The following is a 14,983-nucleotide window of genomic DNA, read 5'->3' on the forward strand; positions in this document are numbered from 1 at the left end:
CCATATGTTTAGTCATTTGTGAGCTCTTGATCCTAACGCACAACATAAGCTGCAATATCAGTGTCAAAAGTGTCTGATTTAAAGCATAAGAAGCAGAGTTACACAAAGTCGAGTTAAAATCACTTCTGCAAGTTTGTGGGCAGAGACCTTCACATGGAGTGACAGGTACAGGGGAACACATCCTGGGGTCTGCACCGGATAGGGGGAAGAAGGAAGTTTTTTGCATTAAAAGTTTTTCTGTGAGACTGGCTAGGGGGAAGATGATATAGCTGGGGGGGAAGACTGAGACAGCTAAAGAATAACACATGGTATGCTTTCAAAACATACAGCAACATGTGACATTTGTCTGCAAGTCTGGCGCTGAGGAGCCTGTGGTCTGGCAGCAGGGAGAATTTCTGCTTTTTATTTCTTAAATCATCGCAGGCATTTGAACTAAACCCCCCACCTAATAGTCTGAGGGGAAGAACATAAAATCAGATTTTACGTACCGTACTTTCAGTCAGCCATTTTCTCAGCGGATTTTTAGCCTCCAACTCAATTCCCACATCATTAAAGTGATGCTGTCTCTTTAAAACACAACGTGGTGCCGTGCCAAAGCCTGCAATAAGAATCACTGGCACCAAAACAGTCAAAGCACACAGCTTAATTCTCTACTTAATAAGACAATTAAAGAAGAGTATTTGGATACAGCACTCTGCAAGTACCAACACAGAACACTGATGTCTCCAAAGGCATGTTGATCTGAAGACTTTATCAGAAAGCATCTGTCACAACCAGATGCCATCAACACCTGAGAGTAGTGTGAAATAAAGTGGGTTAATGTGGCTGTGATACCCACAAAGGCTTGCACTGCCCTAGTCCCTACTTGTGAGCATTTTAGAGGGTGCAGGATAAAGTGCCCAGATTGCTCATAGATTAAAATAAATTAAAATATATGTATACAGCTACCTCTGTTAAAAATACAGTCTTGTGGAAATTACTCAAATTACAATGGAATTAAGAGTGCTGCATATTTTGAATATTCACTGCCATAATCACAGAAAGGCTTAGAGCAAGGCTGTTTTTAAGTACTGTGCTTTGACAGATGCACTAATACACGTGGATGAATTGGGGTACAGAGACTAACACAGGCACCAGTGATTGCTCATATGGAGTCTCTTGACCATATCTGCCTCTAAGTTTCCAATCAAATAATTCTCAGATGTCACCTCCTAGCAGACTTCATCCTGCAGAGCTGAACTAAAGCTAGAGAGAAAGATAACAGCAGCAATATATGAACTAATTAGTCATTTGATTAGCTGGCAAGAAGACAAGGTCCTGCAGTTCTGTGACCTAAAAATGCCACTGATGACCTTAAAACTCTATCTCAGGGGTACCTGGAAATCTGTAACCTCCAGGGAGAGAGACAGAGAGAATGGGTGATGCCTAAACTGCATTAGCTCACATGAGATGTTGAAACAGCGCGGACGTTAAGGCGAGGATAGGTGTGGTGTGACATTTGAAGCAATCAGCCAGCAAAAGAGCACCTGCAGCACTGCACTCTGTTTGAACTGCTGCACCAAGGACTCCCAGTCCAGCCTACACGGGAGGTTTGTGGGACGAGTGGTTTAGCACACCCAGAAAGCACACCAGGACCACAGACCTCATCCTAGCAACCCAACAACACACAGCAAGAGAGGAAAAAAATAAACCAGATAAAAACACTCCAACTGCTCCCTCTTCATTAGAGCAGGGCTAACAGCCTGCCAGTCCCAGGTGGCAACCCCTGGGCTGCACCATGCCAGAAGAGACTGACTGAGAAAAGGAGGGAGAAGTCACTTTGAAGAAGACATCCTGAGTGGTTGCCTTCTTCACTTCCACTGGAGGGTCCTACACTTCACTGGGGATCTGATCCTGATAAAACCCATGAATGCACTAGTTATTCCACATGCAGTAACAGGAGGAGGGAGTGGGGTGATGCTAGGAGGTCCCCTTAGGTTGAAAAGTTTTATCTTCAACAGCAAAGGAGGAAGACACAAAAATGACCAGGGTTAGCGGTCCAAAGTTGTTTTGTATCCCCTTCCTACAGCCTTGCAGCTGGAGCATGTCCACCACCTGACAGTACCCAATGCACTAAAAGTTTCTATCCTAATCTAAGGCAGTACCTCCCTGGAAAGCCACCAACTGGTGCAGAGGAACCCACAGTGACCAGAAATGGGATAGCCCATTTCTGGGCAGCAGAATGCAACACAAGCTCACAAGCAGTGAGTTCCTCTCTACCAAGAAAGCCCATCTCATCTCCCACCTTCAACCGCTTGGATGGAGTCTGATTCTTAGGTGTCTCTACCCCAAGAAGAGATTAAAGGAAACAAATGCATTAGCAAAGACCCCCCCTGCCATCTGCACCTTGGAAATGTCCTCTGGAACGGAGAAAGGAAGATCCTTCACCCTGCATGCTGCTGGGAGAATGGTGAAACCTCCAGCAGCTGCCAGCACTGCCGCGTTTCATCCTCATCCTCTTGACACAGATCTAGACCTGCCTTTCACCGCCCACTTCCCCATGTGCTTTGTCCCACAGGGATGAACTCACCTCCAGCATCACTGAATTTCTCAGAAGTCCAACACATAGTTTAAATTTTACCATGCCCTGCCAGAGGCCTTGGAGTAAAATGCAGAAGTAGGAATGTTTTCTCAAATAGAAAATGGAGATTTAGAGTGCTGCATCAGGGTCTCTAAAGAAGTTCAGACTTTGCTGAGATAATGCAACCCCAATATGCACAGTGTTTCCCCCCACATTCCCTTTTCTCCGAAAAAAAATGGAGAAAAGACCCCAACAGCACACACAATAAATCAAAGATTAAAAAATTGGCCACAGACATGGTTCAGTAAGACATGCTGTGCTCAGCCCTGTGTTCCTTTACAGCTCTCAGAAGCAGAGAGCAAAGTTAAGAATCTAGTTATTGCAGTTACAAAGAACTTTAAGGCTTCCAAATCTGACTTATTGTGAACTGAAACAAAACCTCAAAATGCTGAAATTCTCCACAAAAGAAATCCTATAACAATCACTTTGAGTCCATTGGAAAAGCAATTATATTGCTACTGTATTTCCTACAATGGAATTATACTTTAAAATTCTAAACAGAAACTTACTTCAACACAAAGCCCGTAAAACAATGAATTGTTAACACTCTCAGAAAAATCCCCAATCTCTTTTTTTCTGCTACATTTTTACAACAATGACCTGGTTTTGCAGAAGATTTTAGAGTTGATGACGGCAGATATTGGAATATGATTCCATCAACGAGTCCTAGCCAGGAAATACCAAAGCTGGGGTTGCCAAAGCAACATAATTAACTTGATCACGGTAGATACACTGTGTGCCACTTCCCAATGGCCCTTTAACACCCAGCTAAATCCTTGGCTTGAATAGAACATCCGAATGAATTTCTCCTCTGAGTTCCTCAAGAACACAGAGTAAAAGGAGAAGTTGTCAAAATTACTAAAAGCCAAGTACCACTCTGATCCCTGGCCAATGGTCCCCTGGGCTTGAAGAGGTCAAGGAGCATTTCTTGAGTCTACTCCCACAACTATGAACTGTAGAAATCACAGAAACACGTGACCTCTTGCATTTTGTAAAGATTCACCTTTAATTCACCGCTAGCAAATTTAAGAGGTCTGATTCTTTTATGGCATTATCAGTAAAATTACTACCACTCAAGCAGGGAGGCCTGACTGCTGGTGCTAAACCTTGATCCCAGGGCCATGAACTTCAAAACCTGAATATGCTGTCACTAACGCAATGTGTACAATGTATCAAAAATAAGAATCTGTCGGTTCATTTGGAAAAAAAACCAAAGAAAAGTAAGAAACAGAAAAATACTGAGTGATGGGCTTTCAGCCTGTCATCAGACCACTGTGACCTCAATTTTTGAGAAATAAAGTCAAAATCTATTCTTATCTTCAGAGATTCAAGATGTATTTATGTGTCAAACTTTCTCCCCCTTGTCCTTAGCCTTTAGGAAGCTCACTAAAAATTATATCAAAGCCTGAAAACCCTGCAATCCCATTCGCATTCACCTCTGACCCAGGATGCCTACAGCTCTCACCAGCTCCTCAGTTCATCTTCACGATGTGGCAAAGGCAGCAGGTCTGGGAGCAAACTCCTTAGGATGAAATAAAGGCCATTTTGCATAGGAAAATTGTGCGGCCCTGCTCAAATTCTGAACGCCAAAAAACTTTTCTTTGGCAGTTTTCTGCTTCTTTGTATCTGTGAAGGATATTTTACCACCATCTTCCTCTCCTTACCTACAAATATTAGATTATTCTCTTTGAAATGTCTCTGTAACATCTATAGGCATAGGATGCTGAATGCAAACACTGATTGATTCTTTCTTAGCCATCAAATGTGCTTACACAGCAACTACACACAGCAAATGCACACAAATCTCACATTTCACGTTTTAAAATATGAACATGCTGTGTTGTCTTTTTTTCTCAAACATAATGAATGAGCTTAAATATTAGAAACTTGGAATTATTAAGTAAATCATGGCACCTGTAAAGCTTTTATTTGCATAACATTAATTCATGATGGCATGTAAAACAAATTCATCACTCTCACTATATTGTAGTCTGATTTATGTTAGAATTGGAAAAAATAAAAATCTGGAGCACAAAATTATGTTGACAAGACGTACGTGCTCTTCGAAGAACAAGATTTTTTTTTTTTCTGAAGCATCAAAACAACTAAATTATGGGAAAGAGGGCTGGGAGAAAGCATCTTTAAAAATGAATAACATACTAGCGTCACACATACACACTACAGTTATTAATGTCAAGCATGGTGAAGATACTCTAGAAAATCATTACCATTCATAGCTACTAACAGCCATTAAATTTCAATCAATTCAACTTAACACAAGTGTACTTCAGCAGCCCTTACAGTTCCTTATAGAGGTGGCTCAGAAAGTCCTGTCTGACTTATTGCATTGTCCAGCGCACAAAGGGGCATTGCTGAGCATTGCTGTGAAAAGGAGCGATCTTGGTGTTGGGAACTGATGCTCTTTTAACACCGCTGCAATCAACAGACCTTGCTTTTAAAGACAGTGTGATAAAAGGGCTCTAATACAGCTCCTCAGGTCAGCATGGAGGGGAGCAATGCACTGACTCTAGCCAGGAATGCCACTTTCCAAGCTGAAAAAAAAATAAATGGTGAGATGTTTTCAAGGGGTTTTCAATGAATTTTAGCAACAGAATCAAACTGCTTAACACAATGCTAAGCAATTTCCAGGTGATCTGCTTGTTTGAATAGAATATAGTAACTAAATATACAGGACATTTAAACAAAACAGGACTTAACTGCCAGAGACTGGATATTTAAAGTTCCTAGTGATGAGTTTAAACCACAGCACTGTAATATAACAGCATCTCCACTCTTCTGAATTGCATTTGTAACACGGGAAGTTTTTCCACTGCCATTGCAGGAATTAAGCTGTGCAGTTGACCATCCCTTGCAGATTCTGGGAAGAACCAGCTGGTCCCCTACTGGGGGGGTATTTGCCACCTCATGGGGGGACGAGGGACGGTGACCACAGGGTGTTCATCTCTGAGGGCTGGACCAACACTGGCTTCCGCTGTGCAGCGGAGCATCCCAGAGAAGGTGTCTTCCTCTGAAAAGATTTCATTAGTTTCACCTGAATGAGTTATTTACACAAAAATCCTATATTTCACAGGGGATAGAAGGTTTTTTATTACTATTTTTCCCTGCCCTAGCAGCCCAGATTTTTCCAGTAGGGTTCATGCTGCTCGGCACAAAGTCCTCTCACTAGGTTTACAGACAGTTTAAGCTTGCAAGTGTCTGCTCATACAGAACAGAAAGTTACTCCACGCACAGAAAAACAGATGCAGTCCCAGATGTGCCATCACTGTAGCTGAAATTACCAGCTCAAGTCCAGAGTCCCTTTTGTGGCTTTTAGATCATCTCTTGAAAGTATCAGGATTGATGCTACTATTCATTAGGACAGTCTTTGGGACTATTCTACAGGACTCTATGGTTCTGCTTCTGCTGGGATTTAGACTTAGCATTTAACTTGGGGTAGCAGCAAAGTTCTTTAGAATCAAGAAACATCCAAGTAATCTCTCAGGCAGATATATGCTTCATTTTAACTCATTTCTCTACACTTACAAGCTGCACTAAACGCAATGAAATGAAATTAATGTTAAAAGGGGAGTTTATTGAAAAATCTTCCAGTGATAGGTTCAGAAAGTTCCAGAGTTTAAGTAAATCGTTCCATGGAAAATGTTAGCAAAGCTTAATCATACTGGAAGCCACTTTTAATTACAGCTTTTTAAGTCCATCTGGGAAAAAAGAAGCAACTTAAATATGTCACCTGAGATGATGTAGATACTGAAACTATTTGTAAGTTAACAAAAGCATTTGCATCACAAAACGCTCTGGGGCAGCACCAAGGCAAAGCAGATGTGTAATGAACAAGGATCACAGCACCAAAACAATCAGGACTGTAAATAACTACTACTAATCTGCAATCATTTAAATTTGGATTTAATTGCTAGGCAGCAAATACATTTAATTCTTGAAGAGGTAAATGCTCTGTGGAATACACACTTAAAGGTATTTAGCGACAGAAGCGCCACAGTCAAGAATCCAAATGTCAGGAGGGCAGAGAAAAGCCAAGGAGCAGAGCTGGGGCTGCCATGAGTTCACAACTTTAAACAAACTTTTCCCTGGAAGAGAATTAATAATGTGGCCATCCCCACTGTACATACTGTAACTGCTGCAGGAGTGACACAATGAGGCACATGGGAGGCAAGAGGGTAATGACTATAGAACAAAATTCAATCTAGTGGCTAATGAATAAAAAGTTCCTTTTATTTCTCAGTTGTTTTTGGTTCATTAAATTTTCCACAGATTTGCAGAGAAGAAAACGTGATCAATAAACCTTGACAAAAGTGAACATGTGAAAAAGGCGAGAGAAAGGCACAGGAAGATAAAAGTGATATCCCGATCACAGATTTCAGAGGCAGATGACCAGAGCTCTGGGCTGCTGAATAATCTGAATAGACCATCATTTCTTTACAGCCTTTTACTTTCTTTTCCCTGACTGTTGGAACTCTTCATTCAATACAATAGTAAATGCACTAAAACTTTTTTTCTTATGCTAATGGTCGAAATCGGGCGCTCACAGTTAAAACACACTTCCCACCAACTTGTTTTCTTTAAAAAAAAAAAATAACCTATTCAAGTTAAACTAAAATGTCAAAGACAGCTTAAGGCTTACTCTCACCATTCCTCAAAATTAATGGTTTTCTCCCCAGTAGATACAAAAAGAAAAGACTTGAATAAGGATAAAGCTGCAAGACTCTTTTCATATGAAAAAGAACACTTAGAAAGTAAAAGAAATACATCCAGTGCAAAGATCCTGGTACCTACAGTTCTAATTTGTATTGTTTCCTCTTAGAATATTTATAATTGCAGAAAGGTGACAGCCAATCACAAATAACTGTGAAACAATGAGTAAAGATTCACCAGTGACTAATGTATTTGGGCAGTCATGCCCATGACAGTATCAGAAACGCTTCCACTTATTACAATAGGAGCCCAAGGGAGCCTATTTTCAATTTTTTTCTAATTTGGGTGTCCACTTCCAGGCACCGAGGCCTCTTTTTGCTGTGGTACTGAATATTCACAAATCCCAAACAATTTCTACAGCTCTGACCTTCTGAATTAAAGAACAATTTTCCTGTTCCCCTTGCGTAACACATTTCAGCTTTAGTATATTTGGATTCACTTTCTTTATAAGAAGTTAAAGGGTATGGGCTGTGGTTTTACAGTAGCCAAGAGTGAATGAACAGAAGTTCTGTGACCTCTTCTGGACAACACACATCTAACATATATTCACTCCCAACTAGAACCGGTCTATAGAAAATTTGACCCGATTACCCACTATTTCCATTCCAGTCACTTGTTCACAAGGGAAACCTGCAATTTTGCCTGAACAATCAAGATTGCCATTCTTATGCAATTCTCATTCCTTTTACACCAAACAACAGTTAGTTTCTAGAAGATGCAAATATATATGATCTGCTGTATACACAGGTCATGAACTGTGCATATTCCATGCATACACACAAATGTGTGTACATATATGTAGATATGCACAGGCACACATGTATTATTTGCCTTTAGAACGCAACGCCTTCTTGCTGTCATTCATACGAGGATTCATTCCTTGCTGTTATTTAGTGTTGTATTAATTAATTCCCAAATACCTACTGTTGTTTTGGTTTTCTTTAAAGGGATCCTGGCAACAGAGCTGATGTAAACCCTAAATACCACTTAATGCTTTGTGGCAAGTTGTCCAAATGTGCAACTGTTTAAAATATTTACCCAGGTACATAAGGGGGTTGTGCAGCTCTCAAACAATGCCCTGGAATCTTTCCCATCAGTAAGAAAGCAGACAAAAAGCAGACACTGTTTAACCTCAATGCCTTAGCAGCAAGTGAGAAGTGCAAATATTGCATTTCTATAAAGCCCTAGAAGCTTCATAGAAATGGAGTGGCAACTAATTAGTTTGATGCTATAGTCACATCTAATGTTCTTAAGTAGCTTCTTTGAAAAAACTCGGTGTCTTGAAATCCTTGGCCAGATTATTAAGTGGAGGCTTTGTGATGGGGCAATAGATAGGTGTTTGCTCCTCAAATACATACAGATTTTGGTAACTGCTTACTGAATCCACTGCCTTCACTAATCTGCACTGGAAACTTCACTATGAACAGAGCACTTCTCAGAGTACAAAAGCATGAAGTATCTGTGTACCTTTCAGACTACAGGGCAAACAACTGGCTTACAGTAGGCCACCAAAAACAGGGGCAGGCATTTAACCAAGTGTCTTCCGTGCTTGTAAACTGAGAATGAGAATAATGCAACTGCTATTAGGTCATATGCTCTCCTCTATCCTTAAATTAAAAAAAAAAAAAAAAAGGGTCCAAAGGACTGAGAAATTCAAACGTTCTGGATAGAAGTAAAGTATTGAGATCATGAAAAACATATTTTCAAGTCAGACAAAACTGTAGCGATCACATAACCCTTTCTGTACACAGCTGATCACACAGCCCCAGAGCCTGTACAGCATCTATACAACTGTGCCACGGGAAGTTGTGGTATAAACTTGTAAGATCATTAGAATCACAGAAAACATAATCAAAAATGCTTCTCTGACACTGAAGTTCAAACTAGTTTTCAAAACAATGACTAAAATACAGCTCATTATATATATGCAGCCAGAAGGCTGTCTTTTCTAAATGTGACTTCAGTGTGACATTTGGGAATGCAAGCTGCTATACATTGGATGTCTGAGGTCAAGTTCTGTTCTCTTTTATCCAAGTATAACCTGGAGCAGCTTCAATGAAATTATGCTAGATTTATATTGACATATGCATCTAGTTCAAATTCTTCTATGGCTCTAATTTTTCTCTAATTGAATGACCTAACACAAATAGTATTTGTCCATCTGTATACATCCCCTTTGACACACTGGAGAAAAAAAAGAGAAAGACACTGAAAGGAAGTTGGAAACAGTCCTCGAGATCTGTTTTCCTTTGAAGAACAGCAGTTGCATTTCTGGGCACTTCAAAGTCACATACTTTAAGCAATAACAGCATTCGAGATTAAGTGAATCTTACCTCAACTTGCTTTATAAAGATCAACTCTTTCACGAACACATACCAGAGGTTGGATATACACACACCTATAGATTAACAAGTTCATCTTCAGTGAATCAGGCACTTTTCAGTGCTACAGATAGGCCACGCTTGCAAATGACAAATTTTCAAGCGTTGTTTACAATGGAAAAGCCATAATGAATTTCATTTGCTTCTTAAAAGTTGTCAGTTTGCAATAACATTCAATACAACATTTTTATTGCAATTCAAAGTTTGACAGGTGTCAACATTTCCTGACATTACAGCCAAAATATATATTACCATATCCACCCATCAGAAAAGTTGAACCAAACCAATTTACCAATTGTAGTTGCTGTATGCAGCAATTATCACACAATTCAAACATACCAGCAGCATAAACAATTATTTAATTATTTAGCAAGATTCCCTTTTCCAGGTGAATGTAGTTTCTCTTCTATTGAAGTTAATTTTATTAGGTTTAGAACTGAAAAAAAACAAACCAAAACCAAACCCAAAAAGACCCCCGAAGTTTTTCTTAAAGCAAGGTAGCTAGAACAAACAGATAAAATCAGCAAGTTTTATAACAAATCAGTCTATTCCACTTGTGTGTATTTTGAATTTCATGGCTTATTTACTTAACTTTTTTGGCACCAACTCCACAGCACATGCCAATACAGTATTTGTTTAAATGCTGTTTTATGCACATGCTAGAGACGCTTACTTTCAAATTCTTGTACATCCCAAGAGCCTCAATTGAAAAAAAAAAAAAAAAAAAAAAAAAAAAAAAGAGGATTGGTAGGGGGTAGACAAGGTTTTACAACTAGTGCCTTTATCTGTGGCCGTAAAAATATAAACACGATGCGCCAATAAAATGCTAATTTCTTTACGCACGGAGTTTTCCAGCACCTGGGGCAGTATGAAACGCGAGGACAGCTATAGGCAGACACAAGTTTGGCTGGCCCGGCCGGCGGTGACCCCCCACGCCTGGCCATTGGGTCACCCGGGCCATGTACCGGGGCCCAGCCGGCTCCCGGCACCGCTCTGCGCGCACCGCACCGCGCCCGAGCCGCAGCCCCGGCCCGGGAAGTTTTGAAGCCCTGGCTGCAGGTTGGCTAAATGAATAAATAAATAAATAAGCCCGTAAACCTCGGAAGAGCCGGCAGCAGGACCACCGATAAATCACCCTAAGCCCCCGCGCTGCAAAAGTCAGGTTTCCCAGGAAATGATGGCAATCACTTGAGGCAGAAAAGGCATCTAGATGAGCCCATATCCCTCCCCTCCTCCCTGATTGTTTTAAAGCCACCGAGTCCGGGGGAAAACTCTCAACTCTCTAAGTCCTTAATAGGATTGGAGTCCTGGTCTCTCCAAGCCGCTCCTCATCACACAGGGATCAAGTTGCAGCAGGGAATTTTTTAAATTCCTCAGCAAATATACTCGTCGAAAGATTGCCCCTCCCGGATGGGGGGATGACAAGGAGGCGAGGGGGCAACTTCATTTTTCTTCTGAATAGAAGGCAAACTCAATGCTGGCTTTGGGGAGCCCCTGCCGTCCTCCGGGACCCAGGGCAAGGCGGTCCCGGCAGCAGCCCGGAGCCGGGACTGTCACCGCAGCCCCCGGGAAAAACAATGGCCATGGAAGCACGGTCCCGGCGGGGTCTGGATGGGGAAAGGGGGGGACACACCGGACACACGCGCGGCTCCATCCTCCCCGCTCACCTGCGAGGTGGGGGGGACACACGACACGGGCCCCCCTCGGGCACCCGCTGCGAGGAGAAACCCCTACCAAATTCGTACCCTCCCTCACACACACCCCCCACCGGCGCAGGGCAGCTCCAACCAAAGCGGGAGAAGAGGAGGGAAAAAAAAAAAAAAAAAAAAAGAATAAAAAACCACAATGAAAAGACACAATAAGCATCAACTTTACCCAAAAAGCGGAGCAGCAAGTTTTCAGCAGACGAGCGGTTGCCGCGGAGCAGCGCTGCTCCTCCGGACCCCCATCATAAACTTGGGGGAGGGGGGCGTGGGAGGGACTTTCCCTCCGTCCTTCCCTTTTGTGCCTCTCCCCCGCTCCGCTCCTCGCCAAAAGCTGCCGCGGATCCCGGCGGCGGCGCGGCGTTCTCCCGGCTGCAGCCGCGGAGCAGCTCCGCGGAGGCGGGCGGGGAGGGCCGGGGGCGGCGTGCAGAGGCGCGGGGCTCCTGCTGCCCGGGCGGCCGGCGGGACACGGAGCGCACACGTACACCTACTTTATGTATATACACATAGATATACACACACATGCATACGCACGATGGATGAAGTTGAGCAGCCTGCAGGAAGACGCTGGAGCGCTTTCAAGCCCTGACACAAGAAGAAAACTGGCTCTAGGGTCTGTTTTCTCTTCCACCCGCCCTTTAAGAAAAAAAGGGAAATCTAAACCTTCCCACCCTTTCGGCGCGGGAGCAGCGCACCGCTCCGGATCTTCTCTCTCCTCCCCCCAGCCCCTTTCATCCGAGATCGCCCCCTCGCCTCGGCGAACCGCACCATTTCGGGTGCGGGGCGTTCTGTGGGGCTCGGGGGGATCCGCTCCGCCAGCCCGGCCCGGGAGCGCCGGGAGCCCCCGCACACCCCGCTCAGCTGGAGCGCATCTGCAGCGAACCCACACAAATCCCCCTTCCTCGGGGAAAGCCGCCCCCCTCCTCCCCAAAGAGCACAAGTTTGGCCTGTGCAGATTCGCTCGCGCAGAGGCGGGGATGGAGCTGGGGGTGGCTTTCCTCCAACTTTGGTGGTTGCTTTTTCCCCACGAGTTCGAGCGACTTTTTGAAGCCCCCGCCCCAGCAGGGCTGGAGGCAGCAGAGCTCCGCGGAACATCCTCGCACACGGGCGGCTTTACCCGCCAGGAACATCTAGGGGGAGAAACGCATTCCTTAAAGACTGCTCCTTAAACGCGATAAGCAACCTCACCGGAGCACGATAATCTAGTTTCGTCCTCCTGTTTTGGGATTGAGGCTACGAGGAGGGGAGAAAAATACTCCAAAAAAGTGCCCCGCTCCCAACCCAAATATCTTAGCTTTTGCTCCGATCTACATTAAACAGCAGTACCAATGAGAAACGCAGCAGCCTGAACTTGGACTTTGGCCAGGCTGGGCTTGTTATTTGATTTGTTTTGATTTCTTTGGCTATGGAATTTATCAAAAGTTTAAAACACAACCAGATGCTGTTGGGAAGGGTCACTGTGCTGTACCCCAGAGCAAGCTCAAACTCGCCGTATCATCAGGGTATCTGACTCCGGCAGGATTATGGCCAGTACCATGGCAACCGCATGCCACATCAGCCCCCAGCTTCACTTTCAGTCCCTTGGGCAGTGTTAACATTTGCCAGCGGATTTGCCCGACACGCAGCCCAGGTCCGGGCAAGTGGAAAATGAGCACAAACCACTCACAAACCTTCCTCTTCCAGCCTGTGCAAAGCAACCTGGCTGAACTGCTCCATACTACAATTTTAATCTTAAAAACCAGCTGCCGATTTGGGTGCCTTCTGTCTGAAATTTTGCACAAATGCCTTTTTTTCCCCCTTCTCTTTTGGGTGTCATTAGAAGGCTGGTAGTGACAACTGGCTCACCATGCACTGCCAAATCCCATTTATTCCATTCAGATAGCCCGAGAAGGACCGTGAGGCAGATTATTTTTCCAACCACCAACATTGCAACTTTTTTTTTGGTCAAAATCTCGCAATAATATTCACTCACTGCTCTATCTGAAGAAATTCCCTCCTCTCTCCATGGTACACGTGCAGTTGGCGATGGCACAGCAGTGCAACCTTACCCCATCCAAGTGGAAGATTTTGTGCTGAGAGGAGTTTCATTGCACCTACTACTGATGAGCACCATGCAAGGGAGATCCAAAAGAAGGATCAAAAAAAGTCTTTGATCTCCAAAAAACAAAGCCCACTTTTATTCCCAGGTTACTTTACTTGGGAAAGATGACCTGGGAGCTTGGGAGATAGGTTAGACTAGCGGGGTTTTGGATGGATCAAAATGACAAGCTGGTAAAATATTAACACTAGATATGTTCTAAATTCTTGCTGCACAGTTGTAAACCTGTGTACATCCAGACTGTTGGCCAAGAACATATTTAAAATAAAAAGAAGGATTAATTCAGAGTTATGTAAAGAAGGACAGTTTTCCCTCCTAGAATTCTCATATGTCAGTCCTTTAGAAGATGGAGATTTTTAAGCCTGAATGGAAACTCCTCCTTTTTGTCTGAAGGACGATGGCTGGCGATGGCTGGAGTTTTTTGTGAACTTTGAGACTGCTTTTACATTATCTGCCTGCTGTAGCTCATCTATCCTTCCCTTTCCTGCTCTGCTCATTCAACTGCCCTCTCTTAATCTTCCATAGGTGTCCAAGATTAAATAGACGACAGAATGACTGACATTTGGTGCACATAAAAGAACCAAAATATGAACAACGGGTCAAAGTGCAAACCTTCCCTCTGGTCTTCCCTCCTGCTCTCGTACAACTTGATAGGGATGAAACCAAGTAGGGATGTAAAGACATATGACAACGTGCACTTCCTATATCTTGCTGTAGCACGATCATGTGGATATAGCAGATATGTTCCAAAATGTTCAGGACTAAGGAAAGAGGATTTTTTAATCACAATTTTAAAAAACCCTCTCACAATGATGAAAGATTGACATACCACCAGGTCCAGGATTGCTAATCTGGGATCTGTCCCATTTCTGTTAGGTCAATGGAAAGAATCTGGAAGTTAGACTGGCCTCAAAAGGCACAAAAATGTTAAAATGTTAAATATGTTTGATATAGGTCTGAAAAAGGACTGTAATTCTTTATTAAAGTACATTTTTTAAAAAAAATTGTTGAAAAACCAATGGGGAATGCTCCATTCTGTTCTATTAGTGTCTACAGAATTTGATTCTATAAATCTTCATAAATCCTTTTGATAAATTAAAAAGCCCATTTGAGTATTCCAAAGTATACTCACAGGTAGAAGCTACCAGGAAAAAAAAAATTAAATATGCTTCTCTTTTAGAATGTAGAAAATAATTACATGTGGGATGATCACTAGGAGATAGAAGCCTAAAACCATGTTTCATGCAACTCATATCTTTATGATGTCTGGTTTAAGTCCAAGTGGGAAGTAGTACATGACCAGTTCTGCCCTGATTTAAACAGCTGTACCAGCTTTGGGGTCAATGAAGTTGCACTGAACCTGAATGCACCTCGAATCTATTGAATGTAATTAATCACAATGATATTTAATGAATTAACAATGTCATGTGCAATGCTGGCTCAGATTTTTACT

At 42.9% G+C, this 14,983-nt stretch overlaps 1 protein-coding gene across 1 annotated transcript in view; it reads right to left on the reverse strand.

The window, feature by feature from the left end:
- GLI2 (GLI family zinc finger 2) overlaps positions 1 to 11,668 on the reverse strand; it is a 189,334-nt gene extending 177,666 nt beyond the window's left edge. Inside the window, exon 1 of the mRNA XM_058840548.1 lies at positions 11,605 to 11,668. The gene's annotated coding sequence lies outside the window, so the exon portion shown is untranslated. The remainder of the gene's footprint in view (positions 1 to 11,604) is intronic.
- Between the last annotated feature and the right edge of the window lie 3,315 nt (positions 11,669 to 14,983).

Source organism: Poecile atricapillus, chromosome 5 (assembly GCF_030490865.1).
Source record: "Poecile atricapillus isolate bPoeAtr1 chromosome 5, bPoeAtr1.hap1, whole genome shotgun sequence".
NCBI lineage: Eukaryota > Metazoa > Chordata > Aves > Passeriformes > Paridae > Poecile > Poecile atricapillus.